This window comes from Erpetoichthys calabaricus, chromosome 2 (genome assembly GCF_900747795.2).
Source record: "Erpetoichthys calabaricus chromosome 2, fErpCal1.3, whole genome shotgun sequence".
In the NCBI taxonomy this organism is placed as follows: domain Eukaryota; kingdom Metazoa; phylum Chordata; class Cladistia; order Polypteriformes; family Polypteridae; genus Erpetoichthys; species Erpetoichthys calabaricus.
The window spans coordinates 329,716,348-329,737,055 of record NC_041395.2 but is presented as its reverse complement, the minus strand read 5'-3'; the positions used below and the strand labels follow the sequence as shown (position 1 = coordinate 329,737,055).

Here is a 20,708-nt window from a genome sequence, read left to right as displayed (position 1 = left end):
TTAACTATCTTTACCTCGCCCCCTGGTGGCCATCCCAGGTCCCCACAGGGTTGGGAAGAACTCCATCTCCCATGAATCCCTGCGGGAAACTGAGACATCATCAACCAGGGAGGCTGCCACCAAGCGTCCCGGGGGAGGTATTGAGGAGTCCATGGCGGCTCCCCTGGAATATAAGTAGAAGGGACGTCCTGGCCAGGCATGGACCCTGGGCATCCTCCACAATAGATAGATAGATAGATAGATAGATAGATAGATAGATAGATAGATAGATAGATAGATAGATAGATAGATAGATAGATAGATAGATAGATAGATAGATAGATAGATAGATAGATAGATAGATAGATAGATAGATAGATAGATAGATAGATACTTTATTAATCCCAAGGGGAAATTCACAAGTAGGTGACTACAAAGTCCTCGTATTTTTTTAGAACGCTAGTTTTGTGAGATTATTAACTTGTTTCTCACTTCTAATATCTTTGTTAAAATTCTTTTATTTTCTGAAGTGTATTTTCCCAAATTGTGTTAATAAGAAACACAATTCTGCAGGATTAGGTACAAAGCAGGAACTAACCTTGGATTCTTAGGATTGGCAAATAATACCTTTCTACAGTAATTAGACCATAGTTAACGTAAATGTATACATTTGGAAATGCAAAATGAGAAATCAAGAAAGGTTTGGAGAATGAGTTGACTTCTGATTTTGCTTTCTGTAGTGTTCTTCATTTTACGGGGCTGAAAAACAGTTTCTACCAGTATAGTTTTAGAAAAGTGGGTTTAAAAAATATTTGCTTGAAATAATGTTTGAATCTTGACATTTACATTTCTAAGTTAGCACATTATATTGATGAAGTAAGAAACAAGCAGTGTTGGATGAATAATTCATAAATCCATCAACTGACAAATCAGTTATGAGATGACGGTCTGAATTAGTATAAAGATCTTCTTAAATGAAATCACAAGTGCTAATGTTTAGAAACACAGTATGTTGATTTCTCATTGTAAACCGTGGCAGAATGATTTGACATCGAAGGGTGTTTTATGTTATTTCCTTTCATGCACAAACTGATTGTTGAATCCTGATATCTAAGCAATGTAATGAACACATTGTATTCATCAAGCTTTTTCCCTTATGTAAAAGAAAATACTTGTTAACCTCATTGGGACTGCTCTATCGCTTGACAGTTTCTTTTCCAACTTTGGGATTTCAGAAATGGGTTATTTTTGACTATGTTATTCTTCTCCCAATAAACACATCTGCTCTTACTGTTTTCGCAGATTTTAACCACATGTACAGTCATATGAAAAAGTTTGGGAACCCCTCTTAATTCTTTGGATGTTTGTTTATCATTGGCTGAGCTTTCAAAGTAGCAACTTCCTTTTAATATCTGACATGCCTTATGGAAACAGTATTATATCAGCAGTAACATTAGTTTATTGGATTAAAAGAAAATATGCAATATGCATCATAACAAAATTAGACAGGTACATAAATTTGGGCACCCCAACAGAGATATGACATCAATACTTAGTTGAGCCTCCTTTTGCCAATATAACAGCCTCTAGACGCTGTCCTCCTATAGCCTTTGATGAGTGTCTGGATTCTGGATGGAGGTATTTCTGACCATTCTTCCATACAAAATCTCTCCAGTTCAGTTCAATTTGATGGCTGCCGAGCATGGAGAGCCTGCTTCAAATCATCCCATAGATTTTCAATGATATTCAAGTCAGGGGACTGTGACGGCCATTCCAGAACATTGTACTTCTCCCTCTGCGTGAATGCCTTTGTAGATTTCAAACTGTGTTTTGGGTCGTTGTCCTGTTGGAATATCCAACCCCTGCGTAACTTCAACTTTGTGACTGATGCTTGAACATTATCCTGAAGAATTTGTTGATATTGGGTTGAATTCATGCGACCATCGACTTTAACACGGGCCCCAGTCCCTGAACTAGCCACACAACCCCACAGCATGATGGACCCTCCACCAAATTTGACAGTAGGTAGCAGGTGTTTTTCTTGGAATGCGGTGTTCTTCTTCCGCCATGCAAAGCGCTTTTCGCTATGACCAAATAACTCAATTTTTGTCTCATCAGTCCAAATCATTTTGTTCCAAAATGAATCTGGCTTGTCTAAATGAGCATTGGCATACAACAAGCGACTCTGTTTGTGGCGTGAGTGCAGAAAGGGCTTCTTTCTCATCACCCTGCCATACAGATATTCTTTGTGCAAATTGCACTGAATTGTAGAACGATGTACAGATACACCATCTGCAGCAAGATGTTCTTGCAGGTCTTTGGAGGTGATCTGTGGGTTGTCTGTAACCATTCTCACAATCCTGTCCGTTTACCGCTCCTGTATTTTTCTTGGCCTGCCAGACCTGCTGGGTTTAACAGCATCTGTGCCTGTGGCCTTCCATTTCCTGATCACATTCCTTACAGTTGAAACTGACAGTTTAAACCTCTGAGATAGCTTTTTGTAGCCTTCCCCTAAACCAGTGTTCTCAAACTGTGGGGCGGGGCCCCCCTAGGGGGTCGCGAAATAACAAAAAGGGGGCATGAAGATGTGAATAAAAGAAAACAAGAATGAAAATATAAAAATAACATCTATTGACAACCAAAACAAATTAACTTAAACTACATTCTGATACTAGAAATATAAATATAGAGTTAGATAAATGTTGATAAAAGTTAAGTATCAAGTATAGATACATAAAATATGCATCTATGATATATCATTAATTAAAAAAGAACAAATTGGTATTAGTGGGCTCCATTGAAAAAAACGTTAGGGGGGCACGATTAAAACTGTTATGAAAACTCGGGTCACAAATATATAAGGTTGTAAAACGCTGCCCTAAACCATGATACTGAATGATCTTTGTTTTCAGATCTTTTAAGAGTTGCTTTGAGGATCCCATGCTGTCACTCTTCAGAGGATAGTCAAAGGGAAGCACAACTTGCAATTGACCACCTTAAATACTTTTTCTCATGATTGGACACACTTGTCTATGAAGTTCAAGGCTTAACGAGCTAATCCAAGTTTGTAAGTAATCAGTATTGAGCAGTTACATGCATTCAAATCAGCAAAATTACAAGGTGACCCACATTTTTGCACAGCCAGTTTTTCACATTTGATTTAATTTCATACAACTAAATACTGCTACTAAATACTTCACTAAAAATGTTTGTTCGGAAAACACCCAAGTACTCAGATGATCCTTGGAAATGAAAGACATACCACTGTTATCTTTGTTGTTGAAAGGAGAGTAAATTATTATGCAGACTGAGAAGGGTTCCCAAACTTTTTTATATGACTGTATAATTTATAATGCCTTGCATTCAACAGAAACAATGTTAAATGTACAATTTCTGAATCAATTAAGAGTTCAGGTATTCTAACCAGTGACTGTGCAGTTAAAGTAAAATAATTAGACTCTGCTGCAATGTGCCTTTTTTGTTTTGGCAGATAACGAACCTTCTAGTACGAACATTGAATCAACAACATCCATAAGTTTTACAAGTAGGTGACAACGAAGTCCTCACATTTTTTTAAAACTCTAGTTTTGCGAGATTATTAACTTGTTTCTCACTTCTAATGTCTTTGTTTCCGTTCTTTTATTATCTGAACTGTATTTTCCCAAATTGTGCAAATAAAAAACACAATTCCACAGGCTTAGGTACACAGCAGCAACTAACCTTTGATTCATAGGATTGGCAAATAACACCTTCTACAGTAATTAGTACCATAGTTAACGTAAATGTATACATTTGGAATTGAACAATGACAAATCAATACAGTCTTGGAGAATGACTTGACTTCTGAACCTGCTTTCTGTAGTTTTCTTCATTTTAAGGGGCTGGAAAAGAGCTTCTACCAATATAGTGTTAGAAAAGCGTGTTTAAAAAATGTTTGCATCAACTGATGTTTCAATCCTGACATTTGCGTAACTGAATAAGCACATTATATTGATGAAGTAAGAAACAAGCAGCTTTGAATGAGTACTTCATAAATCCATCAACTGAGAAATTAATTATGAGAAGCCATCAGCATGATATTGAAGGAAACGTCACGCTTAGCTACCAAGGGCATTTTTTTTTTTCAGCAGATGGATCTTCTAGCTCAAGCAGTGATTCCACAACATCCACAGCTTCTTCAGGTAAGTGACAATGGAGTTCTGTCATTTCCTTTGGAACATCAGGTTTTGTGAGTTTGAAATTGTTTCTTACCATCAGTTCTTGTGGTTTCACCCTTATTTTGTGACCTTTTCTTCTTGCCTTTAATGAGGTGTTGTTAGGGAATGCATCTTAGCAGGAATAGCTACAAAGTAAGAACTATCTTTGGTTTGACTGCATTAGTACAAAGATCTTTTTAAATGAAATCACCAGTGCTAATGTTTAGAAATATGTTGGTTTCTTATTGTAAACTGTTACAGAATGATTTGACATCGAAAGGTATTTATTATTATTTCCTTTCATGCACAAACTGATTGTTGAATCCTGATATCTAAGCAATGTAAAGAACAAATTGCATTGATCAGGTTATCTCCCTTATATAAAAGAAAATAATCGTTAATCTCATTGGGACTGTTCTGTCTCTTGACAGTCTCTTTTCCAACTTTAGGATTTCAGAAATGGATTATTTTTGACTATGTTTTTCTTTTCCTGATAAGCACATCTGTTCTTACTGTTTACAGATTTTAACCACATGTATAATTTTTAATGCCTTGCATTCAACAGAAACAATGTTAAATGTAGAATTTCTGAATCAATTAAGAGTTCAGGTATTCTAACCAGTGACTGTGCAGTTAAAGTAAAATAATTAGATTTTGCTGCAATGTGTCTTTTTTGTTTTGGCAGCTAACGGACCTCCTAGTACAAACACTGAATCAACGACATCCATAAGTTTTACAAGTAGGTGACTACGAAGTCCTCATATTTTTTTAGAACGCTAGTTTTGTGAGATTATTAACTTGTTTCTCACTTCTAATGTCTTTGTTTAAGTTCTTTTATTTTCTGAACTGTATTTTCCCAAGTTGTGTTAATAAGAAACACAATTCCGCAGGCTTAGGTACACAGCAGGAACTAACCCTATCTTCCTCATGTAAAAGAAAATAATTGTTAATCTCATTTGGACTGTTCCATCTCTTGACAGTTCATTATTTTTGACTATGTTACTCTTTTCCCAATAGAGATCAGGTATTCGAACCAGTGACTGTGCGGTTAAAGGAAAATAATTAGACTTTGCTACAATGTGCCTTTTTTGTTCTGGCAGCTAACGGACTTCCTAGTACGAACACTGAATCAAGAACATCCACAAGTCCGATAGATAGATAGATAGATAGATAGATAGATAGATAGATAGATAGATAGATAGATAGATAGATAGATAGATAGATAGATAGATAGATAGATAGATAGATAGATAGATAGATAGATAGAGAGATAGATAGATAGATAGATAGATAGATAGATAGATAGATAGATAGAGTGAGTGAGTGAGTGAGTGAGTGAGTGAGTGAGTGAGTGAGTGAGTGAGTGAGTGAGTGAGTGAGTGAGTGAGTGAGTGAGTGAGTGAGTGAGTGAGTGAGTGAGTGAGTGAGTGAGTGAGTGAATAAGGCGCATATAAGTGGTGTCCGACCCAGCACAGATTCACACTGAGGCACGTATAAATTGAACACAAATCTTTTTATTTTCTCTTCAGCCGTGGGGCACGTCTTCCCCGTGTCCCAAAGGCCCAACACAGTCCCACAAGCACTTAAAGCAATAAACACAAATAAATCTTATTCTTCACCTGTGGGGCATGTCTTCCCCGTGAACCCCACAGGTATAACACAGTCCCAAAGTACCTCTTTCTCAAGTCAGCAATCCTTCCGTTGGCACCACCACTCCTCTCAGGCACCTCGTCCTCTTCCTCCCGATTCTGGCCCTGAGTGGTGGTTGCTGGCTTCTTTTATGGCCCTCCCGGGAGAGCTCTTGGTGCTTGCTCACCTGTTCCCAATTGCATTCCCATGTGGGGCCCATGATTAGACCAGCTGGGCTTAACTATCTTTACCTCGCCCCCTGGTGGCCATCCCAGGTCCCCACAGGGTTGGGAAGAACTCCATCTCCCATGAATCCCTGCGGGAAACTGAGACATCATCAACCAGGGAGGCTGCCACCAAGCGTCCCGGGGGAGGTATTGAGGAGTCCATGGCGGCTCCCCTGGAATATAAGTAGAAGGGACGTCCTGGCCAGGCATGGACCCTGGGCATCCTCCACAATAGATAGATAGATAGATAGATAGATAGATAGATAGATAGATAGATAGATAGATAGATAGATAGATAGATAGATAGATAGATAGATAGATAGATAGATAGATAGATAGATAGATAGATAGATAGATAGATACTTTATTAATCCCAAGGGGAAATTCACAAGTAGGTGACTACAAAGTCCTCGTATTTTTTTAGAACGCTAGTTTTGTGAGATTATTAACTTGTTTCTCACTTCTAATATCTTTGTTAAAATTCTTTTATTTTCTGAAGTGTATTTTCCCAAATTGTGTTAATAAGAAACACAATTCTGCAGGATTAGGTACAAAGCAGGAACTAACCTTGGATTCTTAGGATTGGCAAATAATACCTTTCTACAGTAATTAGACCATAGTTAACGTAAATGTATACATTTGGAAATGCAAAATGAGAAATCAAGAAAGGTTTGGAGAATGAGTTGACTTCTGATTTTGCTTTCTGTAGTGTTCTTCATTTTACGGGGCTGAAAAACAGTTTCTACCAGTATAGTTTTAGAAAAGTGGGTTTAAAAAATATTTGCTTGAAATAATGTTTGAATCTTGACATTTACATTTCTAAGTTAGCACATTATATTGATGAAGTAAGAAACAAGCAGTGTTGGATGAATAATTCATAAATCCATCAACTGACAAATCAGTTATGAGATGACGGTCTGAATTAGTATAAAGATCTTCTTAAATGAAATCACAAGTGCTAATGTTTAGAAACACAGTATGTTGATTTCTCATTGTAAACCGTGGCAGAATGATTTGACATCGAAGGGTGTTTTATGTTATTTCCTTTCATGCACAAACTGATTGTTGAATCCTGATATCTAAGCAATGTAATGAACACATTGTATTCATCAAGCTTTTTCCCTTATGTAAAAGAAAATACTTGTTAACCTCATTGGGACTGCTCTATCGCTTGACAGTTTCTTTTCCAACTTTGGGATTTCAGAAATGGGTTATTTTTGACTATGTTATTCTTCTCCCAATAAACACATCTGCTCTTACTGTTTTCGCAGATTTTAACCACATGTACAGTCATATGAAAAAGTTTGGGAACCCCTCTTAATTCTTTGGATGTTTGTTTATCATTGGCTGAGCTTTCAAAGTAGCAACTTCCTTTTAATATCTGACATGCCTTATGGAAACAGTATTATATCAGCAGTAACATTAGTTTATTGGATTAAAAGAAAATATGCAATATGCATCATAACAAAATTAGACAGGTACATAAATTTGGGCACCCCAACAGAGATATGACATCAATACTTAGTTGAGCCTCCTTTTGCCAATATAACAGCCTCTAGACGCTGTCCTCCTATAGCCTTTGATGAGTGTCTGGATTCTGGATGGAGGTATTTCTGACCATTCTTCCATACAAAATCTCTCCAGTTCAGTTCAATTTGATGGCTGCCGAGCATGGAGAGCCTGCTTCAAATCATCCCATAGATTTTCAATGATATTCAAGTCAGGGGACTGTGACGGCCATTCCAGAACATTGTACTTCTCCCTCTGCGTGAATGCCTTTGTAGATTTCAAACTGTGTTTTGGGTCGTTGTCCTGTTGGAATATCCAACCCCTGCGTAACTTCAACTTTGTGACTGATGCTTGAACATTATCCTGAAGAATTTGTTGATATTGGGTTGAATTCATGCGACCATCGACTTTAACACGGGCCCCAGTCCCTGAACTAGCCACACAACCCCACAGCATGATGGACCCTCCACCAAATTTGACAGTAGGTAGCAGGTGTTTTTCTTGGAATGCGGTGTTCTTCTTCCGCCATGCAAAGCGCTTTTCGCTATGACCAAATAACTCAATTTTTGTCTCATCAGTCCAAATCATTTTGTTCCAAAATGAATCTGGCTTGTCTAAATGAGCATTGGCATACAACAAGCGACTCTGTTTGTGGCGTGAGTGCAGAAAGGGCTTCTTTCTCATCACCCTGCCATACAGATATTCTTTGTGCAAATTGCACTGAATTGTAGAACGATGTACAGATACACCATCTGCAGCAAGATGTTCTTGCAGGTCTTTGGAGGTGATCTGTGGGTTGTCTGTAACCATTCTCACAATCCTGTCCGTTTACCGCTCCTGTATTTTTCTTGGCCTGCCAGACCTGCTGGGTTTAACAGCATCTGTGCCTGTGGCCTTCCATTTCCTGATCACATTCCTTACAGTTGAAACTGACAGTTTAAACCTCTGAGATAGCTTTTTGTAGCCTTCCCCTAAACCAGTGTTCTCAAACTGTGGGGCGGGGCCCCCCTAGGGGGTCGCGAAATAACAAAAAGGGGGCATGAAGATGTGAATAAAAGAAAACAAGAATGAAAATATAAAAATAACATCTATTGACAACCAAAACAAATTAACTTAAACTACATTCTGATACTAGAAATATAAATATAGAGTTAGATAAATGTTGATAAAAGTTAAGTATCAAGTATAGATACATAAAATATGCATCTATGATATATCATTAATTAAAAAAGAACAAATTGGTATTAGTGGGCTCCATTGAAAAAAACGTTAGGGGGGCACGATTAAAACTGTTATGAAAACTCGGGTCACAAATATATAAGGTTGTAAAACGCTGCCCTAAACCATGATACTGAATGATCTTTGTTTTCAGATCTTTTAAGAGTTGCTTTGAGGATCCCATGCTGTCACTCTTCAGAGGATAGTCAAAGGGAAGCACAACTTGCAATTGACCACCTTAAATACTTTTTCTCATGATTGGACACACTTGTCTATGAAGTTCAAGGCTTAACGAGCTAATCCAAGTTTGTAAGTAATCAGTATTGAGCAGTTACATGCATTCAAATCAGCAAAATTACAAGGTGACCCACATTTTTGCACAGCCAGTTTTTCACATTTGATTTAATTTCATACAACTAAATACTGCTACTAAATACTTCACTAAAAATGTTTGTTCGGAAAACACCCAAGTACTCAGATGATCCTTGGAAATGAAAGACATACCACTGTTATCTTTGTTGTTGAAAGGAGAGTAAATTATTATGCAGACTGAGAAGGGTTCCCAAACTTTTTTATATGACTGTATAATTTATAATGCCTTGCATTCAACAGAAACAATGTTAAATGTACAATTTCTGAATCAATTAAGAGTTCAGGTATTCTAACCAGTGACTGTGCAGTTAAAGTAAAATAATTAGACTCTGCTGCAATGTGCCTTTTTTGTTTTGGCAGATAACGAACCTTCTAGTACGAACATTGAATCAACAACATCCATAAGTTTTACAAGTAGGTGACAACGAAGTCCTCACATTTTTTTTAAAACTCTAGTTTTGCGAGATTATTAACTTGTTTCTCACTTCTAATGTCTTTGTTTCCGTTCTTTTATTATCTGAACTGTATTTTCCCAAATTGTGCAAATAAAAAACACAATTCCACAGGCTTAGGTACACAGCAGCAACTAACCTTTGATTCATAGGATTGGCAAATAACACCTTCTACAGTAATTAGTACCATAGTTAACGTAAATGTATACATTTGGAATTGAACAATGACAAATCAATACAGTCTTGGAGAATGACTTGACTTCTGAACCTGCTTTCTGTAGTTTTCTTCATTTTAAGGGGCTGGAAAAGAGCTTCTACCAATATAGTGTTAGAAAAGCGTGTTTAAAAAATGTTTGCATCAACTGATGTTTCAATCCTGACATTTGCGTAACTGAATAAGCACATTATATTGATGAAGTAAGAAACAAGCAGCTTTGAATGAGTACTTCATAAATCCATCAACTGAGAAATTAATTATGAGAAGCCATCAGCATGATATTGAAGGAAACGTCACGCTTAGCTACCAAGGGCATTTTTTTTTTTCAGCAGATGGATCTTCTAGCTCAAGCAGTGATTCCACAACATCCACAGCTTCTTCAGGTAAGTGACAATGGAGTTCTGTCATTTCCTTTGGAACATCAGGTTTTGTGAGTTTGAAATTGTTTCTTACCATCAGTTCTTGTGGTTTCACCCTTATTTTGTGACCTTTTCTTCTTGCCTTTAATGAGGTGTTGTTAGGGAATGCATCTTAGCAGGAATAGCTACAAAGTAAGAACTAACTTTGGTTTGACTGCATTAGTACAAAGATCTTTTTAAATGAAATCACCAGTGCTAATGTTTAGAAATATGTTGGTTTCTTATTGTAAACTGTTACAGAATGATTTGACATCGAAAGGTATTTATTATTATTTCCTTTCATGCACAAACTGATTGTTGAATCCTGATATCTAAGCAATGTAAAGAACAAATTGCATTGATCAGGTTATCTCCCTTATATAAAAGAAAATAATCGTTAATCTCATTGGGACTGTTCTGTCTCTTGACAGTCTCTTTTCCAACTTTAGGATTTCAGAAATGGATTATTTTTGACTATGTTTTTCTTTTCCTGATAAGCACATCTGTTCTTACTGTTTACAGATTTTAACCACATGTATAATTTTTAATGCCTTGCATTCAACAGAAACAATGTTAAATGTAGAATTTCTGAATCAATTAAGAGTTCAGGTATTCTAACCAGTGACTGTGCAGTTAAAGTAAAATAATTAGATTTTGCTGCAATGTGTCTTTTTTGTTTTGGCAGCTAACGGACCTCCTAGTACAAACACTGAATCAACGACATCCATAAGTTTTACAAGTAGGTGACTACGAAGTCCTCATATTTTTTTAGAACGCTAGTTTTGTGAGATTATTAACTTGTTTCTCACTTCTAATGTCTTTGTTTAAGTTCTTTTATTTTCTGAACTGTATTTTCCCAAGTTGTGTTAATAAGAAACACAATTCCGCAGGCTTAGGTACACAGCAGGAACTAACCCTATCTTCCTCATGTAAAAGAAAATAATTGTTAATCTCATTTGGACTGTTCCATCTCTTGACAGTTCATTATTTTTGACTATGTTACTCTTTTCCCAATAGAGATCAGGTATTCGAACCAGTGACTGTGCGGTTAAAGGAAAATAATTAGACTTTGCTACAATGTGCCTTTTTTGTTCTGGCAGCTAACGGACTTCCTAGTACGAACACTGAATCAAGAACATCCACAAGTCCGATAGATAGATAGATAGATAGATAGATAGATAGATAGATAGATAGATAGATAGATAGATAGATAGATAGATAGATAGATAGATAGATAGATAGATAGATAGATAGATAGATAGATAGATAGATAGATAGATAGATAGATAGATAGATAGATAGATAGATAGAGTGAGTGAGTGAGTGAGTGAGTGAGTGAGTGAGTGAGTGAGTGAGTGAGTGAGTGAGTGAGTGAGTGAGAGAGTGAGTGAATAAGGCGCATATAAGTGGTGTCCGACCCAGCACAGATTCACACTGAGGCACGTATAAATTGAACACAAATCTTTTTATTTTCTCTTCAGCCGTGGGGCACGTCTTCCCCGTGTCCCAAAGGCCCAACACAGTCCCACAAGCACTTAAAGCAATAAACACAAATAAATCTTATTCTTCACCTGTGGGGCATGTCTTCCCCGTGAACCCCACAGGTATAACACAGTCCCAAAGTACCTCTTTCTCAAGTCAGCAATCCTTCCGTTGGCACCACCACTCCTCTCAGGCACCTCGTCCTCTTCCTCCCGATTCTGGCCCTGAGTGGTGGTTGCTGGCTTCTTTTATGGCCCTCCCGGGAGAGCTCTTGGTGCTTGCTCACCTGTTCCCAATTGCATTCCCATGTGGGGCCCATGATTAGACCAGCTGGGCTTAACTATCTTTACCTCGCCCCCTGGTGGCCATCCCAGGTCCCCACAGGGTTGGGAAGAACTCCATCTCCCATGAATCCCTGCGGGAAACTGAGACATCATCAACCAGGGAGGCTGCCACCAAGCGTCCCGGGGGAGGTATTGAGGAGTCCATGGCTGCTCCCCTGGAATATAAGTAGAAGGGACGTCCTGGCCAGGCATGGACCCTGGGCATCCTCCACAATAGATAGATAGATAGAAAGATAGATAGATAGATAGATAGATAGATAGATAGATAGATAGATAGATAGATAGATAGATAGATAGATAGATAGATAGATAGATAGATAGATAGATAGATAGATAGATAGATAGATAGATAGATAGATAGATAGATAGATAGATAGATAGATAGATAGATAGATAGATACTTTATTAATCCCAAGGGGAAATTCACAAGTAGGTGACTACAAAGTCCTCGTATTTTTTTAGAACGCTAGTTTTGTGAGATTATTAACTTGTTTCTCACTTCTAATATCTTTGTTAAAATTCTTTTATTTTCTGAAGTGTATTTTCCCAAATTGTGTTAATAAGAAACACAATTCTGCAGGATTAGGTACAAAGCAGGAACTAACCTTGGATTCTTAGGATTGGCAAATAATACCTTTCTACAGTAATTAGACCATAGTTAACGTAAATGTATACATTTGGAAATGCAAAATGAGAAATCAAGAAAGGTTTGGAGAATGAGTTGACTTCTGATTTTGCTTTCTGTAGTGTTCTTCATTTTACGGGGCTGAAAAACAGTTTCTACCAGTATAGTTTTAGAAAAGTGGGTTTAAAAAATATTTGCTTGAAATAATGTTTGAATCTTGACATTTACATTTCTAAGTTAGCACATTATATTGATGAAGTAAGAAACAAGCAGTGTTGGATGAATAATTCATAAATCCATCAACTGACAAATCAGTTATGAGATGACGGTCTGAATTAGTATAAAGATCTTCTTAAATGAAATCACAAGTGCTAATGTTTAGAAACACAGTATGTTGATTTCTCATTGTAAACCGTGGCAGAATGATTTGACATCGAAGGGTGTTTTATGTTATTTCCTTTCATGCACAAACTGATTGTTGAATCCTGATATCTAAGCAATGTAATGAACACATTGTATTCATCAAGCTTTTTCCCTTATGTAAAAGAAAATACTTGTTAACCTCATTGGGACTGCTCTATCGCTTGACAGTTTCTTTTCCAACTTTGGGATTTCAGAAATGGGTTATTTTTGACTATGTTATTCTTCTCCCAATAAACACATCTGCTCTTACTGTTTTCGCAGATTTTAACCACATGTACAGTCATATGAAAAAGTTTGGGAACCCCTCTTAATTCTTTGGATGTTTGTTTATCATTGGCTGAGCTTTCAAAGTAGCAACTTCCTTTTAATATCTGACATGCCTTATGGAAACAGTATTATATCAGCAGTAACATTAGTTTATTGGATTAAAAGAAAATATGCAATATGCATCATAACAAAATTAGACAGGTACATAAATTTGGGCACCCCAACAGAGATATGACATCAATACTTAGTTGAGCCTCCTTTTGCCAATATAACAGCCTCTAGACGCTGTCCTCCTATAGCCTTTGATGAGTGTCTGGATTCTGGATGGAGGTATTTCTGACCATTGTTCCATACAAAATCTCTCCAGTTCAGTTCAATTTGATGGCTGCCGAGCATGGACAGCCTGCTTCAAATCATCCCATAGATTTTCAATGATATTCAAGTCAGGGGACTTTGACGGCCATTCCAGAACATTGTACTTCTCCCTCTGCATGAATGCCTTTGTAGATTTCAAACTGTGTTTTGGGTCATTGTCTTGTTGGAATATCCAACCCCTGAGTAACTTCAACTTTGTGACTGATGCTTGAACATTATCCTGAAGAATTTGTTGATATTGGATTGAATTCATGTGACCATCGACTTTAACAAGGGCCCCAGTCCCTGAACTTGCCACAAAGCCCCACAGCATGATGGACCCACCACCAAATTTGACAGTAGGTAGCAGGTGTTTTTCTTGGAATGCGGTGTTCTTCTTCCGCCATGCAAAGCACTTTTTGTTTTGACCAAATAACTCAATTTTTGTCTCATCAGTCCAAATCATTTTGTTCCAAAATGAATCTGGCTTGTCTAAATGAGCATTGGCATACAACAAACGGCTCTGTTTGTGGGGTGAGTGCAGAAAGGGCTTCTTTCTCACCACCCTGCCATACAGATATTCTTTGTGCAAATTGCGCTGAATTGTAGAACGATGTACAGATACACCATCTGCAGCAAGATGTTCTTACAGGTCTTTGGAGGTGATCTGTGGGTTGTCTGTAACCATTCTCACAATCTTGTGCGTATACCGCTCCTGTATTTTTCTTGGTCTGCCAGACCTTCTGGGTTTAACAGCATCTGTGCCTGTGGCCTTCCATTTCCTGATCACATTCCTTACAGTTACAGAAACTGACAGTTTAAACCTCTGAGATAGCTTTTTGTAGCCTTCCCCTAAACCAGTGGTTCTCAAACTGTGGGGCAGGCCCCCCTAGGGGGTCGCAAAATAACAAAAAGGGGGCGCGAAGATGTGAAAAAAAGAAAACAAGAATGAAAATATAAAAAATACATCTATTGAAACCAAAACAAATTAACTTAAACTACATTCTGATACTAGAAAAATAAACATAGTGTTAGATAAATGTCGATAAAAGTTAAATAGGTATAATAGAATGTGCTTCTATGATATATCCTTAATTAAAAAAGAACAATTTGGTATTAGTGGGCTCCTTTCAAAAAAACGTTGGGGGTGGGGGGAGAGATTAAAACTGTTATGAAAACTTGGGTCGCAAATACTTAAAGGTTGAGAAACGCTGGGTTATATTGTTATAGAATTGCCATTGTAGAAAAACAACAACAGTTTATTTCTTGCATAGCCCCAAAATCACACAAGGAATTCCTCAGTGGGTTTTAAGTTAAGTATCAAGTATAGATGCATAAAATATGCATCTATGATATATCATTAATTAAAAAAGAACAAATTGGTATTAGTGGGCTCCATTGAAAAAAACGTTAGGGGGGCACGATTAAAACTGTTATGAAAACTCGGGTCACAAATATATAAGGTTGTAAAACGCTGCCCTAAACCATGATACTGAATGATCTTTGTTTTCAGATCTTTTAAGAGTTGCTTTGAGGATCCCATGCTGTCGCTCTTCAGAGGATAGTCAAAGGGAAGCACAACTTGCAATTGACCACCTTAAATACTTTTTCTCATGATTGGACACACTTGTCTATGAAGTTCAAGGCTTAACGAGCTAATCCAAGTTTGTAAGTAATCAGTATTGAGCAGTTACATGCATTCAAATCAGCAAAATTACAAGGTGACCCACATTTTTGCACAGCCAGTTTTTCACATTTGATTTAATTTCATACAACTAAATACTGCTACTAAATACTTCACTAAAAATGTTTGTTCGGAAAACACCCCAGTACTCAGATGATCCTTGGAAATGAAAGACATACCACTGTTATCTTTGTTGTTGAAAGGAGAGTAAATTATTATGCAGGCTGAGAAGGGTTCCCAAACTTTTTCATATGACTGTATAATTTATAATGCCTTGCATTCAACAGAAACAATGTTAAATGTAGAATTTCTGAATCAATTAAGAGTTCAGGTATTCTAACCAGTGACTGTGCAGTTAAAGTAAAATAATTAGACTCTGCTGTAATGTGCCTTTTTTGTTTTGGCAGATAACGAACCTTCTAGTACGAACACTGAATCAACAACATCCATAAGTTTTACAAGTAGGTGACAACGAAGTCCTCACATTTTTTTAAAACTCTAGTTTTGCGAGATTATTAACTTGTTTCTCACTTCTAATGTCTTTGTTTCCATTCTTTTATTATCTGAACTGTATTTTCCCAAGTTGTGTAAATAAAAAACACAATTCCACAGGCTTAGGTACACAGCAGCAACTAACCTTTGATTCATAGGATTGGCAAATAACACCTTCTACAGTAATTAGACCATAGTTAACGTAAATGTATATGTTTGGAAATGCAAAATGAGAAATCAAGAAAGGTTTGGAGAATGAGTTGACTTCTGATCCTGCTTTCTGTAGTGTTCTTCAATTTACAGGGCTGGAAAAAAGTTTCTACCAGTATAGTTTTAGAAAAGTTGATTTAAAAAGTGTTTTCTTGAAATAATGTCTGAATCTTAACATTTACATAACTAAATTAGCACATTATATTGATGAAGAAAGAAACAAGCAGTGTTGGATGAATAATTCACAAATCCATCAACTGAGAAATCAGTTATGAGAAGCCATCAGCATGATATTGAAGGAAACGTCACGCTTAGCTACCAAGGGCATTTTTGTTTTTTTCCAGCAGATGGATCTTCTAACTCAAGCAGTGATTCTACAACACTCACAGCTTCTTCAGGTAAGTGACAATGGAGTTCTCTCATTTCTTTTGGAACATCAGGTTTTGTGAGTTTGAAATTGTTTCTTACCATCAGTTCTTGTGCTTTCACCCTTATTTTGTGACCTTTTCTTCTTGCCTTTAGTGAGGTGTTGTTAGGGAATGCATCTTAGCAGGAATAGCTACAAAGTAGGAACTAACTATGGTTTGATGGCATTAGTACAAAGATCTTTTTAAATGAAATCACCAAGCAATCAGCATGATATTGAAAGAAACGTCACGCTTAGCTACCAAGGGCAACTTTTGTTTTTTTCCAGCAGATGGATCTTCTAACTCAAGCAGTGATGCTTCAACATTCACAGCTTCTTCAGGTAAGTGACAATGGAGTTCTCTCATTTCTTTTGGAACATCGGGTTTTGTAGAGTTTTAAATTGTTTCTTCCCTTCAGTTCTTGTGCTTTCACCCTTATTTTGTGACCTTTTCTTCTTGCCTTTAGTGAGCTGTTATTAGAGAGGGCATCTTAGCAGGAATAGCTACAAAGTAGGAACTAACTTTGGTTTGACCTCATTAGTACAAAGATCTTTTTAAATGAAATCACCAGTGCTAATGTCTAGAAATATGTTGGTTTCTCATTGTAAACCATTGCAGAATGATTTGACATCAAAGGGTGTTTAATGTTATTTCCTTTCACACACGAACTGATTGTTGAATCCTGATATCTAAGCACCGTAAAGAACACATTGTATTGATCAGGTTATCTCCCTTATGTAAAAGAAAATAAACGTTAATCTCATTGGGACTGTTCTGTCTCTTGACAGTTTCTTTTCCAACTTTGGGATTTCATAAATGGATTATTTTTGACTATGTGTTTCTTTTCCCGATAAGCACATCTGTTCCTACTGTTTACAGATTTTAACCACATGTATAATTTTTAATGCCTTGCATTCAACAGAAACAATGTTAAATGTAGAATTTCTGAATCAATCAAGAGTTCAGGTATTCTAACCAGTGACTGTGCAGTTAAAGTAAAATAATTAGACTCTGCTGCAATGTGCCTTTTTTGTTTTGGCAGATAACGAACCTTCTAGTACGAACACTGAATCAACAACATCCATAAGTTTTACAAGTAGGTGACAACGAAGTCCTCACATTTTTTTAAAACTCTAGTTTTGCGAGATTATTAACTTGTTTCTCACTTCTAATGTCTTTGTTTCCATTCTTTTATTTTCTGAACTGTATTTTCCCAAGTTGTGTAAATAAAAACACAATTCCGCAGGCTTGGGTACACAGCAGCAACTAACCTTTGATTCATAGGATTGGCAAATAACACCTTCTACCGTAATTAGACCATAGTTAATGTAAATGTATATGTTTGGAAATGCAAAATGAGAAATCAAGAAAGGTGTGGAGAATGAGTTGACTTCTGAACCTGCTTTCTGTAGTGTTCTTCAATTTACAGGGCTGGAAAAGAGCTTCTACCAATATAGTGTTAGAAAAGTGTGTTTAAAAAATGTTTGCATCAACTGATGTTTCAATCCTGACATTTGCGTAACTGAATAAGCACATTATATTGATGAAGTAAGAAACAAGCAGCTTTGGATGAGTACTACATAAATCCATCAACTGAGAAATCAATTTTTGAGAAGCCATCAGCATGATATTGAAGGAAACGTCATGCTTAGCTACCAAGGGCTTTTTTTTTTTCCAGCAGATGGATCTTCTAGCTCAAGCAGTGATTCTACAACATCCACAGCTTCTTCAGGTAAGTGACAATGGAGTTCTGTCATTTCCTTTGGAACATTGGGTTTTGTGAGTTTGAAATTGTTTCTTACCATCAGTTCTTGTGCTTTCACCCTTATTTTGTGACCTTTTCTTCTTGCCTTTAGTGAGGTGTTGTTAGGGAATGCATCTTAGCAGGAATAGCTACAAAGTAAGAACTAACTTTGGTTTGACTGCATTAGTACAAAGATCTTTTTAAATGAAATCAGCAGTGCTAATGTTTAGAAATATGTTGATTTCTTATTGTAAACTGTTGCAGAATGATTTGACATCAAAAGGTATTTATTATTATTTCCTTTCATGCACAAACTGATTGTTGAATCCTGATATCTAAGCAATGTAAAGAACACATTGTATTGATCAGGTCATCTCCCTTATATAAAAGAAAATAATCGTTAATCTCATTGGGACTGTTTTGTCTCTTGACAGTCTCTTTTCCAACTTTGGGATTTCAGAAATGGATTATTTTTGTCTATGTATTTCTTTTCCTGATAAACACATCTGTTCTTACTGTTTTGCAGATTTTAACTACATGTTTAATTTTTAATGCCTTGCATTCAACAGAAACATTGTTAAATGTAAAATTTCTGAATCAATTAAGAGATCAGGTTTTCGAACCAGTGACTGTGCAATTAAAGGAAAATAATTAGACTTTGCTGCAATGTGTCTTTTTTGTTTTGGCAGCTAACGGACCTCCTAGTACAAACACTGAATCAACGACATCCAGAAGTTCTACAAGTAGGTGACAACGAAGTCCTCACATTTCTTTAGAACGCTAGTTTTGTGAGATTATTTACTTGTTTCACACTGCTAATGTCTTTGTTTCAGTTCTTTTATTTTCTGAACTGTATTTTCCACAAGTTGTGTTAATAAGAAACACAATTCCACCAGATTAGGTACAACGCAGGAACTAACCTTTGATTCATAGGATTGGTAAATAATTCCGTCTACAGTAATTAGACCATAGTTAAGGTAAATGTATACTGTACGTTTGGAAATGCACAATGAGAAATCAATACAGTTTTGGAAATTGACTTGACTTCTGAAACTGCTTTCTGTATTTTTCTTCATTTTACTGGGCTGGAAAACAGCTTCTACCAGTATAGTTTTAGAAAAGTGGGTTTAAAAAATGTTTGCTTCAACTGATGTTTGAATCCTGACATTTACGTAATTGTATAAGCACATTATATTAATGAAGTAAGAAACAAGCAGCTTTGGATGAGTACTACATAAATCCATCTACTCAGAAATCAGTTATGAGAAGCAATCAGCATGATATTGAAGGAAACGTCGTGCTTAGCTACCAAGGGCATTTTTTGTTTTTTTCCAGCAGATGAATCTTCTACCTCAAGCAGTGATTCTACAACATCCACAGCTTCTTCAGGTAAGTGACAATGGAGTTCTGTCATTTCTTTTGGAACATTGGGTTTTGTAGAGTGTTAAATTTTTTGTTTCCATCAGTTCTTGTGTTTTCACCCTTATTTTGTGACCTTTTCTTCTTGCCTTTAGTGAGGTGTTATTAGAGAGGGCATCTTAGCAGGAATAGCTACAAAGTAGGAACTAACTTTGGTTTGACTGCATTAGTACAAAGATTTTTTTAAATGAAATCACCAGTGCTAATGTTTAGAAATATGTTGATTTCTTATTGTAAACCGTTGACAGAATGATTTGACATTGAAGGGTATTTATTATTATTTCCTTTCATGCACGAACTGATTGTTGAATCCTGATATCTAAGCACCGTAAAGAACACATTATATTTATCAGGCTATCTCCCTCATGTAAAAGAAAATAATTGTTAATCTCATTGGGACTGCTCTGTCTCTTGACGTTTCTTTTCCAACTTTGGGATTTCAGAAATGGATTATTTTTGACTATGTTATTCTTTTCCCGTTAAACACATCTGTTCTTACTGTTTTGCAGATTTTAAGCACATGTACAATTTATAATGCCTTGCATTCAACAGAAACATTGTTAAATGTAAAATTTCTGAATCAATTAAGAGATCAGGTATTTGAACCAGTGACTGTGCAGTTAAAGGAAAATAATTAGACTCTGCTGCAATGTGCCTTTTTTGTTTTGGCAGCTAACGGACCTCCTAGTACAAACACTGAATCAACAACATCCAGAAGTTCTACAAGTAGGTGACAATGAAGTCCTCACATTTCTTTAGAACGCTAGTTTTGTGAGATTATTAACTTGTTTCACACTGCTAATGTCTTTGTTTCAGTTCTTTTATTTTCTGAACTGTATTTTCCACAAGTTGTGTTAATAAGAAACACAATTCCACCAGATTAGGTACACAGCAGGAACTAACCTTTGATTCATAGGATTTGTAAATAATGCCTTCTACAGAAATTAGACCATAGTTAACATAAATGTATACTGTGGACGAAAAAGGCACACTGGAAAGCAGACAGATAATATTTTCTCAATTCACTTTATTTATTCATTCGGAGTCGCAGTAAGTAGAG

The 20,708-nt window shown here is 36.5% G+C and overlaps 1 long non-coding RNA gene across 2 annotated transcripts; it reads left to right on the top strand.

Moving 5' to 3' along the window:
* The first annotated feature begins 3,497 nt into the window (after positions 1 to 3,497).
* Positions 3,498 to 16,476, top strand: LOC114669650 (uncharacterized). 2 transcript variants are annotated; one of them, XR_007934219.1, is made up of 5 exons: positions 3,498 to 3,523; positions 4,107 to 4,160; positions 10,883 to 10,936; positions 15,784 to 15,837; positions 16,423 to 16,476. It is a non-coding gene; the product is annotated as an uncharacterized LOC114669650 (long non-coding RNA). The 2 variants fall into 2 exon arrangements; XR_007934218.1 differs by lacking the exons at positions 3,498 to 3,523; positions 4,107 to 4,160 and adding an exon at positions 10,121 to 10,182.
* Positions 16,477 to 20,708: the final 4,232 nt, after the last annotated feature.